Genomic DNA, 11,229 nt, shown 5'->3' with positions numbered 1-11,229 from the left:
TTAAAATAAAACATGTTTTGAAATTCGATAGTTGGTAAAATAATGTTAATGCATTTAAAAAGCCATCAGGAGCATGAGTGATGCCACCAAGTACTGAAGCAGTGATATGTAGAACTTTCCAGAAATGAAGAAATGAGGGCAGTGAAGATCGTTATGGTGTTGTTGGTTCTCTAGAAACCTAAAACCTTATTTTCTCCCCCATTAAAAGCAAATCTCCATATATTGTGGTATCCTTGCTCAGTGGTATTCTTGCTCAGAAATGCTGGATATTTTAGTTACTGGGTACAATACAGTACTGGTTAGAAGGGAAAACAAATAAGTGGTTTCTAAGAAGAAAAGTTATAGTTGCACTTGGCTGGAAGTAGAATGGGTGCCCTGGAATAGAATTAAGGGTTAGGACAGCAGGCATCCATACAGCAGATACTTCAGAGAAGTCAGCAAGGATGCGCAGGTGCGGACAGGGGACAGTCAGGGGAAAAGAGACCAACTCCACTGCCTTCCAAATAGCAGCATGGATGAAAAGAGTTCTTTCTGCACACATCAAGAGAGGGTACGGAGGTGACTGAATAACGACTGTCCCCCAAAACATCCACATCCCAATGCCCAGATTCTGTGAAAATGTTACTTTATGTGGCAAATGGGACTTTATAGATATAAGTTAAGGATTTTGATATTGGAAGATTCTCTGGATTATACAGCAGGCCCCATGAAATCATGAGGGTTCTTGTAAGTAAAAGAGGGAAGGAGAATTGTCAGAGAAGGTGATGTGAAGGATACAAGCAGAGGCTTGAATAACTTGAGACCACAAGCCAACCAATGCAGGTGGCCTCTAGATGCTAATCTTGTCCAAAAAGGCAAGGAAACAGATTCTCCCCTCAAAAAAAAAAAAAAAAAAAAAAAAAAAAAAGGTACACAGACCTGCTGACCCTCTGATTTTAGATTTCCGACCTTCAGAGCTGTAAGAGAATAAATCTCTGCCGTTTCAAGTCCTTAAGTTTGTGGCAATTTGTTACAGCAGTAACAGGAAACTAATACAGATGCTTTACTTAAAAGAGGAATAGAGATACAGAAATTAACTCTCAGCTTCTATATGTTGTACCTACCACACAGTGTTGATGCTTTCCTAGCATTAGTTGAAGTTCTAATATTCAATGTGATAATAAAGGATTCTCCATAAGCAGAGTTCAGAGTCCTGAAATCTGGCATACTAGGTAAGCTTCTTACTACAGGTGCCAATGCAGACATAACACTCCCAGTAATGAATTGACAAGAAAATTAGAAATATTAAAGACAGATATATAAAGAGAATCCCCCCCCCAAAAAAAAAATAGATCATACAAAAAATAAGTTGTATTCAACGTCCAAAACATCCTGAATAGCATTTCCAGTATGAAAGAAGAAACAAACAAGCTATATACATAGAAAACATTCCTCTAATTAAAATGACTCATCTCAGACTTCTCCTTTACAATTACTAGACTGCAAAAGCTACCAATCAAATAGATACAGGGTGTAAAGCACTCTTTGTTCATGTATGGAAGAAGCAGAAAGATATTTAACAAATGTGAAAAAGTGCAGAGAATACCTGAAAAACATTTCTATCACCACCTACCCCCACCCTCCTCAGGCAAGTACTAAAAGAGATAGGGAGAAAGAAACATCAAAAATATTAAGACATTTTCTGCAACAAGTAACACTGCTAGAAAACTAATCAACAGAAATATAGTAACAGTAAGTAAGTTTAACCTACTTCAGAGTCCTGACCGATCAAAAGAGGAAAATTTAAATAAGAATAAGGAATACTCCAAAACCTTTGGGATGCATCAAAAGCTGTTCTAAGAGGGAAGTTTATAGCAATACATACCTCCCTCAAGAAGAAAAATCTCAACCTAACCTTACACCTAAAGGAGCTAGAAAAAGAACAAAACCCAAAACAAAAGAAATAATAAAGATTAGAGCAGAAATAAATGAAATAGAACTTATCAATGAAACCAGGAGCTAATTCTTTGAAAACATCAACAAAATTAATGAACTTACAGAGAGACAGAGAACAGAGAGAGAGAGAGAGAATTCAAAATCACAAATTCAAGAGGAGGAATAACAACCACCACCACAGAAATTCAAAGGATTATAAGACACTTACTATGAAAAATTGCATGCCAACAAATTAGAGAACTTACAAGAAATGGATAAATTTGTAGAGACATAACCTTCCAAAACTGAAGCTGGAAGAAATAGGAAATCTGAATAGACTGATGACTAGCAAGGAAATTGAATCGGTAACCAAAAATCTCCCAACAAACAAAAATCCAGGACTAGATAGCCTCTCAGGGGAATTCCACCAAACATTTAAAGGAGAGTTAATACCTCGTCTTCTCAAACTATTCCAAAAAAACAGAAGAGGAAAGAAATATTCCAAGTTCATGCTATTTGATCAGCATTACCCTGATAACAACAACAAAAAAAAACCTACAGGCCAATATCTCTCATGAACATAGACACAAAAATCTCCAGCGAAATATGAGCAAACCAAATTCAACAATACTTTTAAAAAATCATTCACCATGATCAAGGCGATTGGATTGGAAGAACAAATTTTGTTAAAATGTCTATACAATCCCAAACAATTGACACATTTAATGCAATCCCTATCAAAATACCATTTTTCACAGAACTAGAACAAACAGTCCTGAAATTTGGGTGGAACCACAAAAGATTCCAAATAGCCAAAGCAATCCTGAGAAAGAAAAGCAAAGTTGGAGGTATCACAATTCCTGACTTCAAGTTCTATTACAAAGCTGTTTAGTTTACAAATCCAAACAATATGGTATTGGCACAAAAAAGAACACAAAGATTAATGAAAAAGAATAGATAATCCAGAAATAAACCCACAATCATATGGTCACTTAATCTTCAACAAAGCAAGAAAGAATATCCAATGGGAAAAGGACAGTCTCTTTAACAAATGATGTTGGGAAAACTGGACAGCTACATGCACAAGAATGAAACCGGACAACTTTATTTTACCATACACAAAAATGAATTCAAAATGGATTAAAGACCTAAATGTGAGACCTGAAACTATTAAAAACCCTAAAAAAGAACACAGACAGTAATTTTCCTGACATCAGTTACATTAACTTTTTTTCTAGATAGGTCTCCAGAGGCAAAGGAAACAAAACTAAACTTTTGGGACTACACCAAAATAAAAAGCTTCTGCACAGCAAAGGAAATCATCAACAGAACTAAAAAGCAACCTACAGAATAGGAGAAAGTATTTACAAATTATATACCCACTAAAGAGTACCCAAAATATATCAAGAACTGATACTACTCAACACACAAAAAATAATCCAATTACAAATGGGTAGAAGAATGAACAGATTTCTCCAAAGAAAACATACAGGTGGATGACACATGAAGAAGTGCTATACATCACTCATCAGGGAAGTCATCAAAACCACAATGAGTTATCAGCTCACATCTGTCACAGTGGCAAATGTCAAAAACAGAAGAAACAACAGGTGTTGGCAAGGATATGAAGAAAAAGGAACCCTCTTCCACAGTTAGTGGGAATGCAAATTGGTGCAGCCATTGTGGAAAACAGTAAGAAAGTTCCTCAAAAAATCCAAAATAAACTACCATATGATCCAGTAAAGGCACTATGGGATATTTACTGAAAGAAATATGAAAACAGTAATTCTAAAGGATTATGCAATCCTTAGGTTTACTGCAGCATTATTTACAATAGCCAACTTATGGAAGCAGACCAGATGCCCACTGATAGATGAATGCATAAAGAAAACGTGGTATATGTGGTATGTGTGTGTACGTACATACACACACACACAAAATGGATTACTGAGTCGTAAAAAAGAATGAAATCTTGTTATCTGCAACAACACTGGTGGATCTAGAGAGTATAATGCTAAACAAAGTAAGTCAGAGAAAGACAAATATCACACGATGTCACCCATATATGGAATTTAGCAAAGAGAGAAAAAGGCATACAAAGAAAGACTTAACTATAGAAAACAGATGGGTACCTGAGGGGAAGTGGGTGGGGATGGGTGAAACAGGTGAAGGGGACTCTGTGTATTCTTATCCTGATGAGCATAGAGTAATATACTTAACTGTGGAATCACTACATTGTACACCTGAAGCCAATCTAATGCTTTATGTTAACTACACTGGAATCGAAATAAAATTTAAAAATAAAGAAGCCATGACTAGTATAATCAATAGTGTAGACTTAAAAGACTTACGTACAACTTTCTTTTCGTACAGAGAATTCTTAATACTATGCCACAAAAGAACCTCAACAACTCATTTTTAAAAGTCCTATATGCTTTGTTACCTAGATGGCAAGGCCAAAGGTTAAGCAACATTTAGCCAATTTTAAAAGAGCAAACATGGGACGCCTGGCTGGTTCAGTGGGTTAAGCCTCCAACTTAGGCTCAGGTCATGATCTCACAGTTCATGGTTTCAAGCCCTGCGTCAGGCTCTGTGCTGACAGCTCAGAGCCTGGAGCCTGCTTCGGATTCTGTCTCCCTCTCTCTCTCTCTCTCTCTCAAAAATAAACACGAAAGAAGTTTAAAAAATAAAAAACATAAAAGGGTATACATATCACTAATCATTTTATAAAGATTTCTGTCATAAGCATGATACCATGATCCAACCAAAATCACAAAATTATAAATCTTTAAACCAGTATCATGTGTATAAATAAAAATGAAGAAACCAAGTCCTATCACATATGAAAAAAATTATTATAACATGATCAAATAAATTTCATTCCAGAAATACAAGGAAATTTCAGCATCAATAAATTAGTGTATTTAATTCAAGGAGAAATGTATTTTAAATTTAACATCATACAAGTGTATCAATAGATGCCAAATGATATTTGATTAGAATAAATACCCATTCCTGATTTAAGTTCTTAGTAAAATAGTTTAATTATCATTATTTTAAAGTGATTTGTATCTACCTAGGAAAGCCAAGATAATCAACAGGAAAATGATTCTAACTTCTATTCAAATTCAGTAAGACATCTAGCATAAAAGTAAATGAATAAACTCATTGTTTTTTTCATGTAACATTATCAGCCAATAAGAAAATATAAAGCTGGGGCAGAAAATGTCCCATTATCTATATATACATGTTTAAATACACATACATATACACACACACTGATATAAACTCATCAATAGTGAGCTGGGGCGGGGGGGAATGCCCCGATTCATAACATTTATAGTATTTCTCATTTTTTCAGTTTAAATATTCCCACCATGCCCAACATGGTTTTACTGCGTGCACAGCTAGGAGGAGATGTGCCATGGTACCCTGTTACACAGTATTTCCTGCTTACAGATATACCACACACCCAAATAAATCCCAGGGCATTGATAGCAAAATTTAATGAAACAATTAGAAAGTCATGAGTTTTGGGTATTTATTACTTTTATAATATGTATCACTGGAAATTTATATAATTTAAGTTTTAAGAATGGCTGTGTTTTACAACCACCACACTGAAGTTCTGAAAATAATCAGCTCTTATGAGCAGGTACTGACGGACTCCAGCACATTGCTGTCTAAAGAACCCAATGATTTCAACAAGATTTGCACTTGTAAAAAAAATATATATATTACTAAGCTTCCCGGAGAGTCATAAAATAAAGCTTCAACCAACAGAAGGTCATCGTGCTCATAGATGAGAAGCCTTAATATGGTAAAGAGGCTAATTCTCTTTAGATTCATCTACACATTTAAGAAATCCCAACCAATATCCAATTTCATTTTCATGGGAGATAGTGGAAGGGGGATTTTGACAAAGCAATCCTAAATTTGATCCATAAAAAATAAACATGCAAGAGTATCTAGGAAAATTCTACAGAAACTGCAACATTCAGGAAACACTCAATCCCAAATCTATTACAAGGCTAGAATATTCAGAAAAGCACAGTACTAAGCACTAGAGAAACAGAAATCCTGGTCTCAGTCTAGTGGGGTAGAAAGATACCCCAACAGATAATTCCAACCCCACATGGCAAGCAGCATGATGGAGGAGACACCCAAGAGGATGTAGGCAAAACAAGGAGCCTGCAAATGTCACAGAGACAAAGTGACATCTTGAACAGACATGGCTTTTCCAGTCTTTTGAACCTCTCATCAAATTGCTTTCCAGGAAGCTTGTACCAATTCACATTCCCACCACCAGTGTTTGAGACTATTTTCTAACATGCTTGCCAACACAGAGCATTATTCCACTTTTATTTTATCTTGCCTAGTTTAACAAGTGAAAACAGTACCTTGTCTTAAGTAGCACGCCTGGTGTCTACTGAGGTTGGTAGGATTTCATGTATTTATTGGGTGTTTCCACTTCTACTGTTGGGGAATCCATCTCTCCTCTATGCCCCCTTGCCTCCTCCTGCCACCCTCCGCCCCCCGCTGTGTTATCATAGTCCTCAATGCACAGTGCCATGGCCGTGTGGACGTCCATTATCCCCACAAGACTACAAGTCAGGAATAGGGATTGCATCAAGTCTCTCCCTGTATCTGCAGCAGAAAGCACTGCCCAGCTTCCAGTAGGCCTCTGACAGCATCTGCCAAATGAAGGAGACAGTGGGTCAGAGAGCACTTGGTGCTGCTTCACCTGGGTGTCAGCAGTGATGCAACAAAACCACATGAAAATGAGCAGCCTTTTCCCCGAGACACAGTTCTGCCAACATTATTTACAGCGACTGGGTGCAAACAAGGAGAAAAACAGAAACAGAGCAAGGCTGGAGTTCATTCCATTGTACACAATCATCAGGCTGAGAAAAGTTTGTAAAATTCAAGGAGAATTGTCTTTAGAAAATACGTTTTGCTTAAGAGACTGTTGCAATGTACTTGCAGAACTGTCAGAGAAAATTTGATTCTCCACAAATAACAGTCTCTTGAATGTTGTGTCTTTACACCTCTTTTCACAGAGGCGGTTGGTCTACCATTATCTACTCACCAGACACTGCAAAGGTACTGTGGGGAGATGCTACGGCGTTTCAGCACACGATGAGTTTATACAACTTTGGTAGGACATTTGTGCAAGACCTCAGCCCTTCCTTCTATAGCTACTTACAGGGACCCTGAGAACAGGAGCAGCTCCATCCATTCAGTAGGTGTAATGGGTTTAACGGTGCTCCCCAAAAGATATGTCCACATTCTGATCCCTCAAAACTGAATATGACCATTTTGGGAAACTGAGTCTACAGATATGATCATATTAAGGATCTTGAGATGAGATTATCCTAAATTACTAAGATGGGTTCTAACTCCAGTGACAAGTGTCCTTCTAAGAAAAGAGGAAAAGACACAGATGGCCATGTGAAAAGAGAGGCACAACCTAGAGTGATATAGTCACAAAGAGTGCCAATAGCCACCAGAAGCAACCAGATAGGGGACAAAGTGTGCTCTGGAGTTTTCAGAGGAAGCATGGCCCTGCTGATACCTTGATTTCAGACTCTGGCCTCTAGAACTTTCAGAGAATACATTTCTGTTGTTTTGAGTCACCAAAACATTGGTGGTCATTTGCTATAGAAGCCCTAGGAATCTATGCAGTGGTTGATCCCATTCACCTGCCCCCGAATCCCTTCTCCCCTAGACTATTATTCTGACCAGTGCAGCAGCCTCCACCCAGCCCCCTGCCTTCATCCTTGTCCTGTACCAGCCAATCCCTCGCCTACACCAGATGGCAGGAAAAATTTCCCAACATTCAAACTAAAGACTGACACTCTCCTACTAAAACCTGCAGCCAGTGGCTGGCAGCCCAAAGATGCACATTGAGATAACTCAAGATGCTCGGTCTAGTGTCTGAGGATTCCCACCACATGGCCCCAGCTTGCCTCTTGGAGCTCAGATCTGCCAAGACAAATTCCCTGAACACCCTCTTCTCAAGGCAGGACTCAGTATTCAGTTTCCTGAATGTGCCAGGCTACTACGCGCTATTTCAGGTATGCCCTTTCCCCCAGCCTGACAAGTAGATACCTTTCAAGATTCTGCTCAAGTGCCATCTCCTTTTCAGGAGCTTCCTTTAGCCTTTCCCTCTCCTTCTACTGCCAACCCTAACAGAACTGAGTGCTCACCTCACATCCTCACTGTCTGCAGCCTACTCCTGAGTTACGGTGCCAATCGCACCCGATGACACTCCTCTGTGGACTCCTCCATTCCCCCGTTAGCCTACAGGCTTCCTAAGGGCCACAACCATCCTTATGTGATTCATCTTTGTTTTCCAGAACTTAGCCTAGTACCTGGTATACAACAGGCATTCAGTAGGTTGGGTGAGTGGAGACATCGATGTGTGAATGGATACACAAACTGCCAAGTACCAAAGGAACTCACAGATGGGCAACTTGTGAAGGAGAAGGGACAGGCAAAAGGGTCCCAGGACACAAAAATACCCAGAATTACACAAGCGAACTCTGTGGCAAATCAAAAGCTCACTGAACATAACATACATCATAACGAAGCTAGTATTTCCCACAGCTTCCTGTTTATAAATCACTTTCCTAGGCTTCAAGCCACTTACTCCTCACAATGACCTGCTGACATAAGCGATTACTATTTCTTCTCTGCATAATGAAGGATGCTGAGGCTCAGAGTTGACAGACATCAGCTGAGTGAGTGGCAGGTGAAGACCCCAGGACCTACGTCCGTCCAGCTCTTCATCCTCTTTCTGCCATAAGCTGCAGACCAAGCATCAAGCACTCACAGAACTACAAGCAGTGCTGCAAACATTCGACTATGTGTCCACGTGGAACCCAGAGACACCCTCTGTTTGCCTGAAAATGACTGACAGGATGGAAACTGACCAGTCATCACCTGCTTCTGGCACCATCAGGGATTGGTTAACGTGAGTATTGTGTTGCTCCCGCTAGATGGAAGATGACTCAGGTATCGTTAGTGGAGTGTCACACGTAGGTTTGCCTAAAGGGAAATGCTCTTTTGGTAGTTGTCATTGTTCTCAATTTCTCCCTCATTTTACAGCCATTAAAAAAAAGAAGAGTTTCAGCAGAGAGGCGGACTCTACCTAGGGTTGAAAAAGAAAGGCGTTCTTTCTATTTCCTTTTTTCTGTTTTATAATTGAGTATTTCCTTCTTTCTTGACTTGGAACAAACAAAATCCAGTCAAAATGCTGGTCCACATGGGAGGATGAACCTGGGTTCCAAGATCAGCCAAATGCTCTGGGCTCTGGATCAGAACTCCAGAACTGGACAGTCAAGCTAGGGAGGTAAGTGTTCAGAATCCAGCCAGGACCAGCAGGCTGGCTCTTTGTCAAGTTGGGCTCGGCTCTGCTCAACAAAGATGATGGAAAATACATCTACAAATAATAACAGGTAATATTACTGTGAAGACGTCACTGCAGACTGTGGAATATGTAAACATACTTTACCTTCATGCCTTGGAAAAGTTACTTAACCTCTCTGTGCCTCAGTTTCTGTATCTGGAACATGGGGATAAGAAACCAACCTCAAGAATTGCCTTGAGGATTAAATGAGTCAGTATTCAAAGCGCTTAGAATTTAGCAGTCCCATATTAGCTTTGATTCCGAAGTAGAGAATGATCGATTTAAGAGATACTTGGCTTCACATTTAACTTCTCTGAAACCAGACTCCTTCTTGCTATTGATATATCCTTTTAATATAATGTTTATGTTGTTGTTCCCCAAAAGCTACAATTTAACCAAGGGTGTTTTTTTTTTCTTTATAGCATCTTAGAAATGAGAGAATATGGTAAAGGATACTTTTGGAAGAAGTGATGTATTTTTCCTTTCGTTTCAAGAGAAGAAATTGAGACCAGAGCAAGTTATCAATTCAATCTGTACTCACATGTAAAAATGCGCACAGAGGTCACACATCCTGTTCACAGGCAGATAGATTCTGAAACCAAATACCGGGCTGAACAGGTATTCCCATTCCAAAGGAAGAGCTGTACGCATGTTTTTATTTGCATTTCAAAACTCTACCAAATGGCCACAATCAACTACTTGGGATTTTTCCTAATTAGTATTGCTCTGTGCCTCTGTCACCGATAGCAGAAAGCTGAAAATTTGTAACCTTCAAAATTAGCAGCAATGAATGCCAGAAAGCTTTTCAAAGAACAGTCAATGTGCGTTTGGGACCTAATTGCTGCACCTGAAAGTGTCGTCTGAGGATTTTTCAGTCTTCAGAGAAGTCCCCGACCCTTGGGAGAACTAGCGTTCAAACTAAAAGTTTCTCCCAAATCATATACCTGAGAAAAATGTTAGAACAGATTTACCCATAAAGGCAAGGAAATAAAACTGAGAATAAACAAACCGTAAATGCGATGTCTCTCCCTTCCTTAAATCCTCCAATGGCTTCCTACTGTACTTGGAACACTAATAAAACTTCCTTACCACAACCTTTGAGGCCCCACATGACCTGTCCCCCAACCACATCTCCTGATTTTTTCTCATTGTACAATCCCCTTTACACACTGTGTTCCACAGACACCAGCCTTTTCTGTCGAACACATGAAGCATATTCCTCCTTCAGGTTCTCTGCACTTGGTACTCCTCTTGCCTAGAGAGGTCACCCCCTTCTGAGCGCTACCAGGCAGTTGGGCAGGATGTTCACTGTACAAGATCAGGCAGAGCAAAGGGTGCCTTTTCTAATTCATACACTATAGCAGCCATCTGGGCTAGCAGCAGTCCTGCTTCCCTGGGAGGACTCATTCATTCCTGAAACAAGTATTAGTTGAGCACCAACAGTAAGTCAGGCACTGTTCTAGGCACTGGGATTGTAGCCTTGAACCAGGCAGACAGCCCTTTGCTATGTGGGAAGCCAGACACTAGTAAGCTGAGACAAGCAAAAGACAATTCAGCAATAAGTGAATAAGCAAAACATCAGTAGTAAGAGTGGGAAGACAATTTAACTCAGTTGTATGACAGCCACTGGATGGCTTCTTTGTTTCAAAGTCTCATTTAAATTCCAGTTAATCTATAGTGTAATGTTGGTTTGAGGAGAATTTAGTGATTCATCACTTACATACAACACCCAGAGCTCACTGTAACAAGCAGATGGCTACTTAAGATTGGATAGTCAAGGAAGGCCTCTGGAGATGGTGACATTTATTTTGATGACTAAATGCCACAAGGAGCCATCAACACAAGGAATTTGTTTAGGATGGGGGAGGGAAGACAGGGCATGCCATGCCGAGGGAACTCAGGTG

The 11,229-nt window shown here is 39.5% G+C and overlaps 1 long non-coding RNA gene across 2 annotated transcripts; it reads left to right on the top strand.

The window, feature by feature from the left end:
• The first annotated feature begins 8,588 nt into the window (after positions 1–8,588).
• Positions 8,589–10,340, top strand: LOC122214902. Of its 2 annotated transcripts, none has more exons than XR_006200139.1 (2): positions 8,589–9,268; positions 9,748–10,340. It is a non-coding gene; the product is annotated as an uncharacterized LOC122214902 (long non-coding RNA). The 2 variants fall into 2 exon arrangements; XR_006200138.1 differs by having other exon boundaries at positions 8,589–9,374.
• Positions 10,341–11,229: the final 889 nt, after the last annotated feature.

The sequence above is a fragment of the Panthera leo genome, chromosome A3 (assembly GCF_018350215.1).
Source record: "Panthera leo isolate Ple1 chromosome A3, P.leo_Ple1_pat1.1, whole genome shotgun sequence".
NCBI lineage: Eukaryota > Metazoa > Chordata > Mammalia > Carnivora > Felidae > Panthera > Panthera leo.
This window is presented reverse-complemented; position numbering and strand designations above follow the sequence as displayed.